The sequence below is a fragment of the Lutjanus erythropterus genome, chromosome 14, assembly GCF_056507025.1.
Source record: "Lutjanus erythropterus isolate fLutEry1 chromosome 14, fLutEry1.hap2, whole genome shotgun sequence".
Classification (NCBI taxonomy): Eukaryota; Metazoa; Chordata; class Actinopteri; order Lutjaniformes; family Lutjanidae; genus Lutjanus; species Lutjanus erythropterus.
This window is the reverse complement of record NC_139330.1, coordinates 10,032,395-10,047,896: the sequence shown is the minus strand read 5'-3', so window position 1 is coordinate 10,047,896 and position 15,502 is coordinate 10,032,395. Positions and strand designations below refer to the sequence as shown.

The 15,502-nt window shown below is 41.9% G+C and overlaps 1 long non-coding RNA gene across 1 annotated transcript in view; it reads left to right on the top strand.

The window, feature by feature from the left end:
• Window positions 1-665: 665 nt before the first annotated feature.
• LOC146315200 (uncharacterized) overlaps window positions 666-15,502 on the top strand; it is a 35,200-nt gene continuing 20,363 nt past the window's right edge. The window contains exon 1 of the long non-coding RNA XR_014771847.1: window positions 666-1,146. This is a non-coding gene — a long non-coding RNA (uncharacterized LOC146315200). The remainder of the gene's footprint in view (window positions 1,147-15,502) is intronic.

Genomic DNA, 15,502 nt, shown 5'->3' with positions numbered 1-15,502 from the left:
CTAGTAGCCTCCAATGTTTGACTTTATGAATTTTGTAAAACAACTGATAGCCTCTTTTTTGAGGGTAACTCTGCTAACTTATTCAGTTTTTCTGCAGATGAGGACCATTTAAAATGGTTGAAAGCTCTGGAAAAAGCACATAGGATGATCTTGAGTTGGTACTGTTTCCACAGTCCTGTGTAACGGTGATATTTTGCTTTTATTGTGAGTTAAAGTAATGAATTATGATGTCTTTTTACCCTAATTTACAACTGCATTTTCCTTTCCTTTTCTTCCTCTTATGTTTTATTTTTATAATCTATTTATTCAAGCTTGTTAATATTGCTTTAGCTATATTTGTTAATTTATTTTTGCCTTAATCCTTCAATCCTTTGCAGTATACTCCTACACTTATTTATTGTGATATAAACTGCAATATTATTCTTCTCTCTGTCATTAAAATCTGTTAACAGGTTTTATGTTAAGCCTATAGAGCATAAACACGAAAATTCTGCAACTGTGCCATTTTGTGGATTGTTTATGGTGTTTCGTTGAAATTACTGAATAAAAGAAGTCACAGAACAGTGATAAATTAAATCAGTAGTCTGTATTTGGGATGTGCAAGATACATAATCGGCAACAGAAATAGTAGTCAGTTAACCTAATTGTTAATTAGACTTGCACCAATTTCAACTTTCTTAGCCGATTCCGATTTCCGATTATTGAGGGGTCTGACCTACCGATTCCGATTTTGGCCGGTTCCGATTTTCAGTCTTTCTAAGAACTGTAATTGACAGCATTCACAAACATTTTTGCAACTTTTCTTGTAAATATGTTCATAATAAGACACTGACTATTAAATATTAATTTAATACTTTCTCCAAAATCATCCAGATTATAACCAGGCCTTGTTATAATTTTATATTAAGATTATGAATTGGGTGAACGTGATCTCGCGATATCATCTCGCGGGATTTCGTGGGACGCGATTTCACGTGATCTTTTGTGGAAGCGGATGTAAACAAACCGGAGACTAACGCGGTGCAACAGTTTGAAGTAAAACTTTGCCGTGAGAAAAACAGACACAGAAGTTAAAGGAGTCTGGATGAGAAAATGTTTGAGGAGACACATCAACACAGGTTGTTTATTCTTCAGCCAGAACAGGAGGTGAGATTTTAACTGTCTCTCTGTGAACAGCAGTCTGCTGCTAGCTTGCTAGCATTAGCCTGAAGTGCGAGAGAGTTTACGGCTGTTTTGCGACATTGTCAGCTGCTCTGTCTCGTTGTAGACTGTCTGTCTTCTCTTTATCTTGTTCTTGGAATCTGTCTCTGACACCATCTTCAAGCAGACGTGTGTCAGAGTGTGTAGCTGTTATCAGCGCTGTGTTGACGTCACGGTCAGTTTGTCTGCTGCGCGCATGACGTGACCATCGTGCAGAACATGTGTGAGACAATAGGTGCGTTCGAGATGAGCCAGGCCTGCGCAGAATCGATCAGCGGCGGTCGGCGCACAATGCATGCCGGTTAGATTTGTGTCCGACTTGATCCCGACTTGCTCTGACGTCATGCACACGTGGGCAACGATAACCTCACGAGATCGAGGCGGCCGCAGTTTGTAGAGCCAGGCGCCGCAGCTGCTTTCCACCGACTGTAAACGCCTGGCTGTCACCTGATTGACAAGCTGACAGGCTCTGATTGGTTCTTAACTTTGACAACAAACACCACGTGTTGTATAAAATACTAATTTTCTCTGTAATTGTAATATTTAATGCTCGACATATCAGTCTTCTGTTCTGCAATGAAGTTTTAATCTGTCAGCAAGCAGATATTTAGTGTCTGATAATAATAAAGGTTCTATATATATGACTTATCAAAAGAACAGTTTAGTTCTTTACAAGGCAGATAAAAGAACAGATGAGTCAAAAGGAGGATCTCTTCTATTTTAACTTCAATCAACGATCAAGAACGCACTTTATTTCTTCAGCTATGATAATGATCTGCAGACTACAGGTAACCTACAGGTGATCTAACAGGATGTTCGTGTCTCCTCCTCTAGTCTCTCCTAAGTCTGTTGAAAACTGTCCGACTTGACTGCAGCTTTTTGTCTCCACCTCCTGCTGCGGCCGCCTGATCGCGTCTACTCTCCAGGCGAGGCGCAGTTCATCTCGAACGCACCTATTGACGGGCACAGAACCGGATTTGTGACGCTGACCGGCCAGTCACTGGTCAAGGCCAGTCACGTGAAAACCGGCCCGATTCCGAGCATTGCCGATTAATCAGTGCAAGTCTATTGTTAATATTCTATTAATGTAGAGCACTGGTTAACCGTTGCGTCTAAGATGTTATGCAGCCGCCCGCCACTAGTTGGGGCTGCAGCTCCGCCCGTTTCCCTGTGCTAATGGGTAGATATAAACCATTGAAGCGGAGAGTGGCCCGATAATTTGGTCTAGAAAAGGAAAGTAAGTGTTGTGTTGTATATAAGCACTCGACCGCAGCAGTGTGCAACCACATTCAGCACAGGCATGTGGACGTGAACCTGCAAGGAGAGCAGGCTGCTGCTGTTGCTAGCACTGCTAACGTTAGCCACACAGTGTGGCAGCTAACATTAGCTAATTAAAGTTATTCCGGCCTGGAAAAGGAATTCCAAAGAGGGAGGTCGCAGCTGGGGCGTTGTGGTCACAGTAGCAAGTATTTCAAGTTATCATGTTTCCTTGATCTCTGTTGACATATAATGGTAATTTCATGATTTATTACAGTAAATATATTACATATTTCTCTTTTAACCCTATTAGCTCCTGCCTTTCACAGATGCCATTTGGAAAGCCGAGTGTTGTGATGTTCAGATCTCAGTAAAATTGATTTGCAACCATCGACTACATAGACGACAAATGAAAAGAAGTCGTCCTTTGAAGGCTGTCGTAGCCGCCACATCCACATCAAGCACGAACACAGAACGCTTACCATCAACTCGCTGCCCTCAACACCACAAAATAGTGTTATGTCAGCGCGCGGAGAAATAGCAGTAAATTGGGAAGCAGAGAGGTACAAAGAGGTGTGGAGGGAGGGATGGAGGAGGAGGAGGTGGCGGCGGGGGCTCTCTGAGATTCAGGCTGTACCTGAGGCATGGAGGGGTACATCATTATTCAGAGCAGCGCTTTGATGTTGAGGCTGGGTGGATCTCAGAGAGCAGGCAAGAAGCAGTTCTAATTAAAACAGTAACAATGCAGCCCGAGTTGCCCTGCAGAAACGGGGGCTTTGAAGAGTCACTGAATGCCCCATTTAGAGCCGGCTGCCCAGAGATAACAGCAGATATTACAATGACGGACTCTCAGGCCTCTGTCGCAAAATGTGTATTTTTTACTACATTTTATAAAGCATTTCTCGCAGTGTGTGTGCGTGTGTGTGTGTGTGTGTGTGTGTGTGTGTGTGTGATGAGTCTCCGTGTCCTACTTTCTGGGTTCTTTGGTGGCGTTGTGGGCCTGACAGGAGTGACAGATTGAGATGGGCTGCTGGTACTCAGAGGCCAAGCGAAGACAGGAAAGCCTGGGGGATCTCGGTATGACAGGTAGACAGAGGAGGGACAGAACTTCATTATAACTGCTGCGGAGAGGAGCTTTGAATATCAAATTAGAGTCCCCGATCAACACAAGAAAAATGTTTGCGCTTTTATATTTTTATTGATACAATTAAATTAAAAAAAAGAAACCGGTATAATAATTTAAAAAAGACACCTTGGCTTGTATAACGCAGATTTTCCCCTCGTCCACCAAGTGTGTTTATGTCTCTCCTCATATCTACTGAGGCATATTGCTCTGAAAGGCCCAAGTGGGCTGCAGAGAGAGCTGAGTGATGCTCTGAGACAGTAGCAGTTCAAAGAGACTGTCTGCATAGAGAGAAGGGTCTAATTTTAACTTGGAGACAGAGGGGCTCATGAAGCAGCTCTCCGCCTGACTACAGCTCAATTATTCATCAACACAAGAAGTCTCTCAACTAAAAAGCCTGACACGTTATTCATCCCCCCCCCACAACCTTTCTTCTTCCTCCATGTTCTTTCATTCAGACACAAAAAACAGCCACACACACACAAGCACACAGACCAAAGCTGCCCCCCTCGTCTTGAACCACACGCCGCCTTCCAGAAACATGAGCACACTTTGGTGAAGGTGCGTCAAAAACACACATGATGATGAGCGCGCTGTGCTGAGGAATTTCGCCAAATCGCGCGTTTGAAATGCAAACACTGTGGTTCAAAAAAGTGAACTTTTATTTTGAAAAACATTATTTTTTTTGTGAAATAAATAAATAAACGTCAGTGTTACTTTCCCGTCTATAACTCCTCATTTTGTTCTGTCTTGTTAAACATGTTCTGGAATGACACGAAAGCATCCTTATTTTATTTTGAAAACCATCATAATTTTCAACCTAATTTGTTAACTGAAGTTGTCCGGCAAATAAAGGTTTCAAATCAAGTTAACTTTCCAGTTATAACTCCTCATTAGTTTTTTAAAACTTTGCTTTGAAAATCATAATAAATTCAGATTTTGTTATCTCACTTTTTGATTGGCAAACAGCAAATAAATAAATATATTTGGAATTAGTGTTACTTCCCAGCTACAGCCCCTTATTTATTTTTTTTATTTTATTTTGAAAATAAGAATAAAATCACCATTTGCCATATCTATAACTGTTTTTTTTGTTTGTTTGTTTTTAAAATCAGAATAAAACCATGTTTTGTTAACCCTAGTTGTCTGATAAGCAGATATGTTTATTCCCACTGATTTCATGTGAAGTTTTATTTTAAAATTAGCTGAATTATTTTAAATTAATGTGATTCGTTGTGAATATTTCTGCGGGAAACGTCAAGGTGTTGATTGAGGCTGTAACTAAATCCAGGTTAAACACATAATCTCCTCTCTGTCTTTATTTCTGCTGAAAGCTGAACGGTTTATCATTTCCACCAGCTCATCATCAGAGGCTTGTTTTAGGCGTGGATGTTTTGCCTGATGACTCAGTCTGTGTTTTGAACAAGTTGCAGCAGGCGTCATCTCTGACAGATGACCAGTCATGTGACAGCGAGCTGACTCCACCTCAGCCGCTGACGTAACAGGAGAAATTACAGAATGAAGCAGTTTGTTTAGTTTCCAATCACTCGCTCGTCTTTTTTCCATAGACATCATTTTCTGCTGCCGCTGCTGGATGAATCAGCTGAGCGTTTCTTATCTCACAACAGACAGGCCATAAAACAGTTAGTTAATCATTTAACCAGTGATTAATCACTAACATCCTTTTTGTTTTTCTTTTTCTTTTTCATTTGTATGTCATGGCTTTCATTGGCCCGTTTATAATCAGATCACCTTATTGGCTACTAAGATCCAGATTAAAGGTTTGGATATTAATTCAAATTGTACTCAGTACTCGACTATGATCTTAAAAGTAACTAAGTAGATTACATCTTATAATGCATACTTAAGAACAAGTAAAAGTACAGACTTGAAAATGTACTCAGAAAAGTACAAGTACCCCAAAAACTACTTAATTACAATCATTTGAGTATTGGGAATTTGTTACTTCCACTCCTGGTTTTAACTTGACTGATCTTACTTTGAAAAGACAAGTTAAGGTAATTTTGTAATAATTTGAAACAAATAAACTTTTTCAGTCCGAAAAACAGATTCATTTAAATCATTACTTCGAGTGAAAAGACTTCAAGTTAAAAGATCTTGTGTTTTGAAGTAGTAGTCAGTAGTAGTCAGTAGTAGTAGTAGTAGTCAGGGGTGAAGGGGGGAAACACTGCTGCACACAGTTAGTGGGCCGTATAACCAGGAAGTAACACTAGAAAACTTTTTAGGCTCATGCACCAGGTGAGTAACTTTCATTGGACTAGTGGGCGCCATCTTTGCGTGCTGTATCCAACCCACAAAAAAAAAAAAAACTTTTATTTTCAGGTGATTATACACTGCTGAAAACATACTTATAAATATTATGCTCCATAAATTTTACACACTAGACCTTCAAAAGCATAAACTGCAGCAGATCATGTGACGGCAGCTGCTCATACGCTCTGCGTGACCGATTACAGCTACAGACTCCTGGTCGGCAGCGGCTCGACGCTGACCGATGTGAACCTGTTGCACGTTTGTAATAAGTTTATGGCTTTGTGAGTCGCTGGGTGGCCTGAGCAGTGCAACCTCAGGCAAATCTGGGAGGGGATTTGCGCCCGCTGTGATAATGACACCATTTTAAGACCCATCCAGACAAGCTGACAAATTGATGCTGAGGCCGTGTTTTCATGTTTACTAGCGACTGTAAGGCAAACACAGATAAGCGCACGGATCTCTCTCCCTGACGGACAGTGACAGAACGATGATGCGTGTGAATTTATGTTTCATTTTAAGAGCTAATATCAATCCCACTGAGAACTAAAGAGGCTTTGTGTAAATATCTCACTCACTATGCCAGGCACATTTTATTTGTTTTCAACAACAGACAACAAATCCAAGTGTGGGTGCATAAATCTGCAGGATCAATAGAGAAAATACAATAAGGCATCCTCAGTATTATTGCTCTGCAGTAAGTACTTCCCTGAACATTTTTCATTATGAAAACTGAGATTTCTCATTGATTTCCCTGCCACAGCACATAATGCTGCTGAACTTTGTGGTGTGTTCGCGTTAATGTGGACGGTCTGGATGGATTTAGTGCGGGCTGAGTCTATCTGTGACAGGCAGCAGGTGCTGTAGATCATGTAGAGAGGGGGAGATATGGCCGGCTAAAGACAGTCAGGTGTGGTGCTGTTTGTAGATAAGGCTACAGAGGCTAACTTTAGCATCTGACATGAGAACAGAAAAGCTGTGTGCTGTTGCTCGGGAACAGCGGCCGTGGAGATGGAGGTGATATCCGAAACGTACCCTCCCTGGATATATGTCAGCTTTAGACAGGAGGTCAAAATGTCGCTATGAGACACTACATTTGACCATTTACTGATTTCCTCCCTGAAGCTGCAATTGTCCAGCAGCTTAGCAACTAATCACAACAGGACTGTTAAGATTTAAGTTTCTCTGCACGTTGAAGAAGTGCATGATGCTGTAGTAATACTCTCACTTATGGAGCTTTGATGCTAGTGCTTTTCTAAAACCAAAACAAACAAACAAAAAAGATTGACAGTGTAAAGATCTGATTTAACAGCGTGTCTGCTCTATCATAGGCTGCCATTTTTAACATGTCCAGATATCTAGCTATCTACAGTAGTAACCTGATATTACTTTGCTAACATTTTTAGCTAACATTTTTAGCAGGCAATGTCATGTTTTGTCAGCTTTTTAGCTAATGTTAGCTGGCAAAAATGCAACATTTTGTCAACTTTTTAGCCAACTAGCAAACATTGTAACATTTTGTTAACTTTTTAGCTAACATTAGCCAGCACACAATGCAACATTTCATTAACCTTTCAGCAAGCTAGCAAACCGTGCAACAGCGTTTTGTTAAGGAATTCAAAGCAGCCGAAAGTTAATCTTTTCACCCCTCTGTTGTACTTACTTTTATTTATTTTGTCTTTGCGATTAGGGCTCATGGCAACATCTTTAAAATAACTTTAAAAATGGCTCTTTATTAATTCTGTAGTTTCACTCTCCTTGTGTGTATAATGTGTTTACTTTTTTAACTTCTTATAACATCGTTCTCTTTTAAATGTGTTTTGTTTTTATTTTATTGTTTAGCGTACTGGAGCCTTTCCAGTTAGCAAACTGCTTGATTCGAACTGAATGGAATCTTAAATAATGTTATTTGCAGCACCTGTGTTTACACCATTAATTCATGTCAAAATGGCTGCTGTGAAAAAAGTATATTAGCTGGCTAACAAGTCTGCAGATTCTGCCTGCAACAGTCATTTCATTTCTGCAAAATGAAACTGAGTAGAAGTGAGAGCGTGCTTTTGTCTGAAATCAAAGACCCATTGTAATAAAAATCCCTAAGAACTTTGTGTGGTTAATCTGCCACTGTTGTTACTGTAAACTGCATATGTGCCGTGTGCAAACAGAAAGCTGGATATAGCAACAGTAGCTGAGGGGGACAGGGCTTAACGAATGATCACTTGTAACATTTCCATCATCAGAGAGGTTGAAGTCATGGATAATGTCTCCTCTTATCTCCCCTCTCTAAGACAGTGTGCGTTTGAATAGTGTGTATTTGTTTCCAAAGTGGAAGGAGATAGCCTGCAGGACGCTGTGACAGGGACGGACCACAGGACACTCCAAAGTTTCCTGGCAGCATGGAAACAACAGGGCACCCCCGCTCTTCTCAGCTCCGAGCCGCTATCTGCGGTCTGTCTGTCTGTCTGTCTGGTGACCTGGATAAACATGTGTCACAGCATGGAGGACTGTGCCAACACCCTTTAGCGTCACAGCCACCTCCACCTACTAAACTGTGTGTTCTCCTGACAAGGAAACGTCAGCTCACATGTTAATGACATGATTTAGCCTCGCAGTTATCAGCAGTGTAGTGCATCATAAAATTTACTTTGATGTCTCCCTGCTGTTTTCAGTGCTACAGGAGTTCATCCGGAGTTTTATTCCCATGCAAGTGTGTTTTTCCTGTGTCGAATCTTATGTGATGGTTTGGCAAAATAAAAAAAAACCCCTCTCTGAGCAAGGCATTGTATCTTTAGAAGCTGAGCACTGTGCCAGGCAAGCTAAGTATTTGGCTGCAGGCGGTGAGGGCAAGAAACTTCTTTTTTGCTTAGTGAAATAAGCAAACCCAAAAGACACAGCATTAATTATTCACCCTCCCTGCACCAGTCTGACACTCTGATTATGACTGGAGGTGGTTGCAGAGTATCAGTAAGGTTGCAGAGTCGGCATGACAGGGGTTCAAACTCTAATATGTTTGCTGCCAAGAAATATGGGCCTCTGCGATGTGTAAGCCGCCTGCAGGGCACCAGAATGAATGGTAATAATTCATCTGGAGAGAACGCGGCTTACTTCATGAGCCACTCCCCTGGAATGAAAAAAAAACAAGGAAATTGCTAGTCTCGTTATTTTGTGAATGACACTGATGGTCATTTTGTTTCCCTACTTAGAAAAGGAAGTGCACAACTGACAGGGCTGAGAGGGTTACTTTAAAAATGTATTCTGAGACCATTACTGATTACCTGTTAAAAATGTAGACTCTAATCTAATCCAGGTATCACAATATTAAAGTAATATAATTTGATTACTTTCCATTACTTTTGTATTACCTATAATGTTAACAGTTGGTCTGTGTAGCTAAAGTTAGCGGTTGGTCTTGTAAAAGTCTCTTTAAATTAGATGTTGAGACAAGATAATGTTGAAATTTTCACCTTGTGAAAGTAATTTTCCAAGGGATAATGAATTAGGAACTGTCAGAGTAGCTTGTAGCTAATGTTAGCGGTTTGTTTGTGTAGGTAACGTTAGTGTTTGATCTGTGTAGGTGAATTTTGCGTTTGGTCTGTGTAGCTGAAGTTAGCCCTTGGCCTTTGTAGGTAATGTTAGCGATTGGTCTGTGTAGCTAATGTTTACTTTGCTAACTGCTAACTGCCTTACCTGAGACAAGGGATGATGAATTGGCAGCTGTCAGATTAGTTAACAGCTAACAGTTGGTAGCGCAGCTAATGTTAGCAGTTGGTCTGTGTAGCTAACAGTAGCAGGTGGTCTGTGTGGCTAACATTAGCAGGTGGTTTGTGTAGCTAACATTAGCAGTTGGTCTGTGCAGCTAAAGTTGCTAAGTAGATGAAACAAATATTCGTGAAATTTTCACCCATTGAAAGCATTTTTTAATGAATATATATAGCTGGTTTCACTGAGATCAGAATGGTGTTGTTAGACTTGAGACTTGTGTGTTGTAACACACACACACTGTACACTGCACGTTGTAGTATAATTCATTTTAAAATGTATTTTAAAATAGTAGTCCTCCAACTTTTTACTAAAAGAAACTGTACAGTACAGTTACCTCGGTTTTGTATTCAGAATTCCATATATACTCCCAAGGTTTTCGTAGACTTACGTAACAGACAAACACACTGAGATAGAGACTGATACTCTGATACTTGAAAGAAGGGTGTTGGCCTTTCTAGGTTGATTACAGGTGAGCAGGTTTGTCACTGTTTGCCAAAATGCTGCCTCTGCCAAAACAAGCAGCCTTGAACTCCAGAGGGCCGGGCCTGGAAAGCTACCAGTGACTGAACACACTTCGTGGAATTGTGCTTGTGGGGTGGTTTTGGGCCAACCCAACACAGTCATCATCGTTGTTTTGTTGGTGCACAGCATAAAAATACCATTGTGTGCGAGTCACATTATTGCTGCGGTCTTTGCGTAACATCAGAATATGATCTGGTGCAACAGCTGCTCTGACACGGTTTGTGGAGGGCAGAGAGTTGACTTGCTGCGCAGCCAAGGTGGAGATGATTGAATTATAAAAGCCATTTACAGCCCTCAGTGACAACAACAACCTCAGGCAACTAATGAGTTTATCTACCATCCCACTGCTCACAGGAGCATATTTTTTCAAGACTGACGGAGACAAAACAAATCCTGATGGTATAAATGTCGCAGCAACACTTTCCGCAGCATCAGTCGTACTAGTCTTTCCCGTGGTGTGGAAGTTGAACTGAAGTGTCTATGGTCTTGGCAGGCATGCACAGAGAGGGGTGCACTGTGAAAACTGGCATGTTGACGCTTTCATGCCACTGTCACGCTGTTCACAAGGTGCCCTGGAGGAGTGTCACAACGCATTCCTCTCACTTAGCAGAGCGTGTCCCTGTCACACTCCGGGTTGCCGTAGTCAGACGGCATTCCCCTCCTGCCATCTGTCCCTGGTATTATAGTCGCATGCGATAGTTATTCCAGTCACCCAGGTTCAGGCTGTACTCTGGCTTTACTGTTACTGCTGATGCCACAAAAACAACATCTTCCTAATACCAAATGTGCCCAAATTATCTTTGTTTTTAACTCACTCCACTAAACATCCTCAGTGTGGTTATGATGGAAAAACACCAGCTGCAAGTCATAATAACTAACAGGCTGCCGCTTGCAATTTGGGCGACTTGTTTTGCGGTGTCCCACCATTATTTGGCCAAAGTGTCTCATCATTTTGAGATACGAACTCATTATACCTTCTATGGCAGTCGTTCCCAAAGACTGGGTCGGGACCCACAGGCGGGTCACATGAGATTTTATTTGGGTCTCCAAATAAATAAAAGACTATGGAGGAACTTCTGCAAATTTAGGATTTAATTAAGTATTTAAAATGTGCAAACTGCTTTACTGATGAAAGGGAAAAGTAACAGCCTGTTCATTACATCTAAATGCACTTATTTTGTCTCCTTTATGAATTGGGCTAAAATGTCCTGTATTGTTTTCTGTAATATTTGGAATATTTTCACTGCTTTATCTTTGCCAAACTCCATAGATTAAATCAGTAATTTTACCTCCCAGGACAGGGGAGTTGCTGGTTTAGATATTTGTCATTGGAAAAGGCTGTCTGAAGTCAAAAGGGCTGAAACTATTCTAATTATAGCATACTCTTAAACTGATATTATCTTTTAGGTGGCTAAAATACATTTTATTCACCCAGGCGTCTTATCCTTCTCTCCAGTTTCAGCAGAAAGAGGAAGTCCTTATAAAGTAGTTTATGTGTCAAACGATTACCCCACTCTGACTGAGTCTTCCCCGCCTGACGCTGGCTGCTGTGACAGTGTTGTTAGTGCAACATTTGTCATGTTGCGGTTTCCTCACCAGTGAGTTTCACCCCCCCCCTCCCACTGCCTTCCAACAGTCTCAGAAACAGTCAAGAAGGCACCACATGGTAAGTTGTGCACAGCACATGGTTTCGGTTACAACCAGGCTGCAGCCTAGTTTTTGGAGGAGCGTACACAGCTTCTTCAAGGCCAAATCATGAGCATGAGGCAAAAGGTATGAAAAAAAAGATCCTGCAGATTTTATACCAATTGTGCATGCAGTCACATGGACGCTGTTTCCATGTATTTGCAAATGCTTGGTTGTCTGCTCATGTTACCACGGTCATGTGAGTCAGAGGAAGTGGGTAAAAGGTGAGATTTAGTGCTCAGAGCTTTAATTACCAGTTTTCATTCGTGTACAGTATGTCATGATGATAACAGCTAGCGGAAACTGAAACTAACCTAATTATGTGCCCTTTAATTTCATGCCACACAAGTCACAGAAAACCTACATCATTACATTTCAGATACACAGTATAAATATTAGCTCACACGAGACCAATTAAGGCCTAATTTCATCCTTCATACAGACGAGGAGCTATATTTATTTATGTCGTGGTTCCTCGCTGTTCCAATAAGCCTCCTGTTTTGTTGGTGTGTCACGACGGCTGCAGCAGAACATTGGTTAGCTGTACACAGCAGAGATGAAAGTGAAGCATACATACAGAACCTAATTGCAATCAGGACTTAAAAGGCAGCAGCTCGGTGGAGATGGCGGAATATATGATGTGATGAGTGCATAAATCAGAGACAGAGAAAATGCATTATGCACAGTTCAGATAAGATGGACATCATTTGTCTACTTCCATTTGGAGCCCGGGCACTCAAGGCAATTTGACTACAGTGTTTCTCATCGGTGGGGATCCATTAGTTATTGGCAGAATAGCTCAGGGCCAATAAAACACATTGACTTCAACCTTTGCATCCTATTTCCTCTCCAGTCTGAGCCCTTTCATGGCTCATGTTCTCCCATTACACCGCCGGTAACACGTTTTATGTCGAGAACACATGAGGCGTGTCTTCTGTGTAGTATTTGGTCATCTTTAAAGGAGAAATCTGCAATATATTTACAGTTTTAAATCATAAAATGACCATGATATGTCATCAAAGATTAAGGACATGCCTAACAATGAACATGCTACTCACTACTCTGACAACAACGCTATAACCAGCAAGTTCTCCTTTAAAACCTCCATTCCTGGCGAGAATAATTGTTTTTGTTTGCCCTATTAGAGTTCAATTTAAAGCAGAATGTTTGGTAAATGAGTTAGTGTCTATTTATGAGTTGTAAAAGGTCATTAATAATCTTTTAGAAGGAGTAGATGCTTATAACAGCTAAATCGAGAAATATATTAATGGAGTCTGGCAGTTTTCCCCATCCCCTCCTCCCCGAACTTCGTAAATTGACAATAAGAAGCAACGACGAGTCCTGCACTGTAAGCTGATCAGCTGTTTATAACTGTCAGTTGTCTGTCAATGTAAAGGTCAGCCTGTTATCCTGAAAACAAAAGCCCACTGCTCTGAGAGTCTGAGTTCAGTGGCTGCCTGTCTCACTGCCTGCCAAACTCCATTAACATTTTGCTTAATTTAACTGTTATAAACATCTACTCCTTCTACAAGAGTATTAATGGTTTCATTCGACTCATGGACAGACACTAACTCATTCTGCAAACATTCAGCATTAATTTGAACTCTAATTAACATGAAATGGGAAAACTAAAAGTTTTTAAGGCCCAGAATAGAAGTTTCAAAGGACATCTCGGCTGGAGGGTTGTTGTCAGAGAACCATTAAGAAGCCTTAAACTCTGATGACATATTGTGGCCATTTTATGACTAATTACAGTAAATATATTACAGATTTCTCCTTTAAACAGGGGTTCAACCTATTTAAAATACTGTTTATGGCTCCAACTCCCTGTTTGGACTGCAGTCCTCATTTCTGCATGTGCAGTTGCTACATGTTGCTCCTTTAAAGCAATCATGAAGCACATCTGGGAGTACGGGTAAAGTGTTTATGAGTGGCTTTTGGATGGTAAAAAAGAATAATTTGATGTGTCACCTTGGAGATGGCAGTTGACAGCTGTTCCATGCACAAGCTGGGTTTAATTGGCGGGGAAATTAGCCTGACCTTGACTGTGGCGGCGCGGCCGACGAGCGCCGCTGCCTGCCACTCGAAATGACATTGTTGTAATTTTCGACAGCAGCGAGCAAACACTCTGAGCATTAATTATATGGTGGAATGTGCCTTGGTGCAACAGACGCACACACTGAATACTTATGTAAGCCGTCGCTCCAGTCTCCATAGTAACCCGCAGCATTCTAACACATGCCTCCTCCGATATGCCTCCCCTGAAGTGGGCTGTTTCCATGGAAACCAGGCAGCTGCCTTTGATGATGGCTCTCATGAAATGACACCCGCTGATAACGCCGGCTCCTCCGAGAGGGAGGATGGAAGGATGGATGGGTGGGTGGGTTTTTGATGGCGGTGGTGGGGGCTGCAGAGAGAAATTACAGAGAAAGACAATTATTTTTTGCAGAAACTGAGTCACATAACCACGGCACCGCTCGCCTCGCTTTCCCAGCTGGAGCGCTTTGCCTGGCACCAAAGCAGGCAGGCAGCGACAGGAACACCGTGAACCAGATGAGGCGTAGCAGAGAAGTCACATCAGGGCCAGCGTGATTTACATGCTTTCATGTGCACCGGTGGACAGAAGAGGAGGCACGGAGCAATCGCCTCGACCCCCCAGTGGGGAAAACATGCTAAAATGCTCTGCAGAGTGTAGTAAAGTGCCCTCCAGAGTGCTTTTCCAGTGGAGAAAACATGCTAAACTGCCCTCTAGAGTGTGCTTCCACTAGACGAAACATGCTAAAATGCCTTTTAGAGTGTGCTTCCAGTGGTGAAAATGTGGCAAAGTGCCCTAAAGAGCGTCCTTCCAGTGGAGAAAACATGCTTGACTTCCCTCTAGAGTAAACTTCCAGTAGACAAAATGTGATAAAGTGGACAAAACATTAGAAAGTGTCCTCTAGCGTATGCTTCCAGTGGACAAAACCACAACTTTTGGTGCCCACCACATACACCTGGTGCTCTTTTTTTTCCGTCCCTGCTCTTCAGAGAAGTCTGAATCTTCCACTGCTCGTGTGTCATAAAAAAAGGTGTCATCAAATTTTTGTGCCTTGGCTGCGAGGGTAAGAGAAATGTTTCAAGAGAGGTTCATGCGCCACCATCTGCTGCACTCTTTTATCCACTTCTTCAAACAGATAAGTGTCAAAGTGTCAGAATACTTTCCTCCTCTCCTTTGCAGTCATGCCACTTGCTCTACAATCGCTTGGCAGCGGCAGTACAACCCATATTTTCCACTGCAGCTCTCTGTGTCAGCTTTCTGGCCTTCCTTTTTTTATATCAGAGCACTTATCATGTGTGGGAGATCCTGTTGCATCAGGAGCAAACTGTTTGTGGTTAGAAGTGACTGTTATTCATCACCGTTCGTTGTGCAACATCCTCGAATAACCAGATACCGTTTTTTGGCCATCCTAACTGAAATTGGCTCTGAATCGACTCCGCCTCCTGTTTAGCTGTAAGCTGTGCAGCAGCGTGGGTTTTAGCAGGAGCAGTCTGGGTGTCAGTGGGCAGATGAAACTCTAACCTGAATGTGTGTCTCCTGCCTGTGGGCTAAAGCAGCCTGCACGCTGCTCACTGGGTGGAGAAAATAGCTTTGGCACCGGCAAGCAGATCAAAGTGATCAGACAAGTAATCCCCCATGAGTCAGAAGGG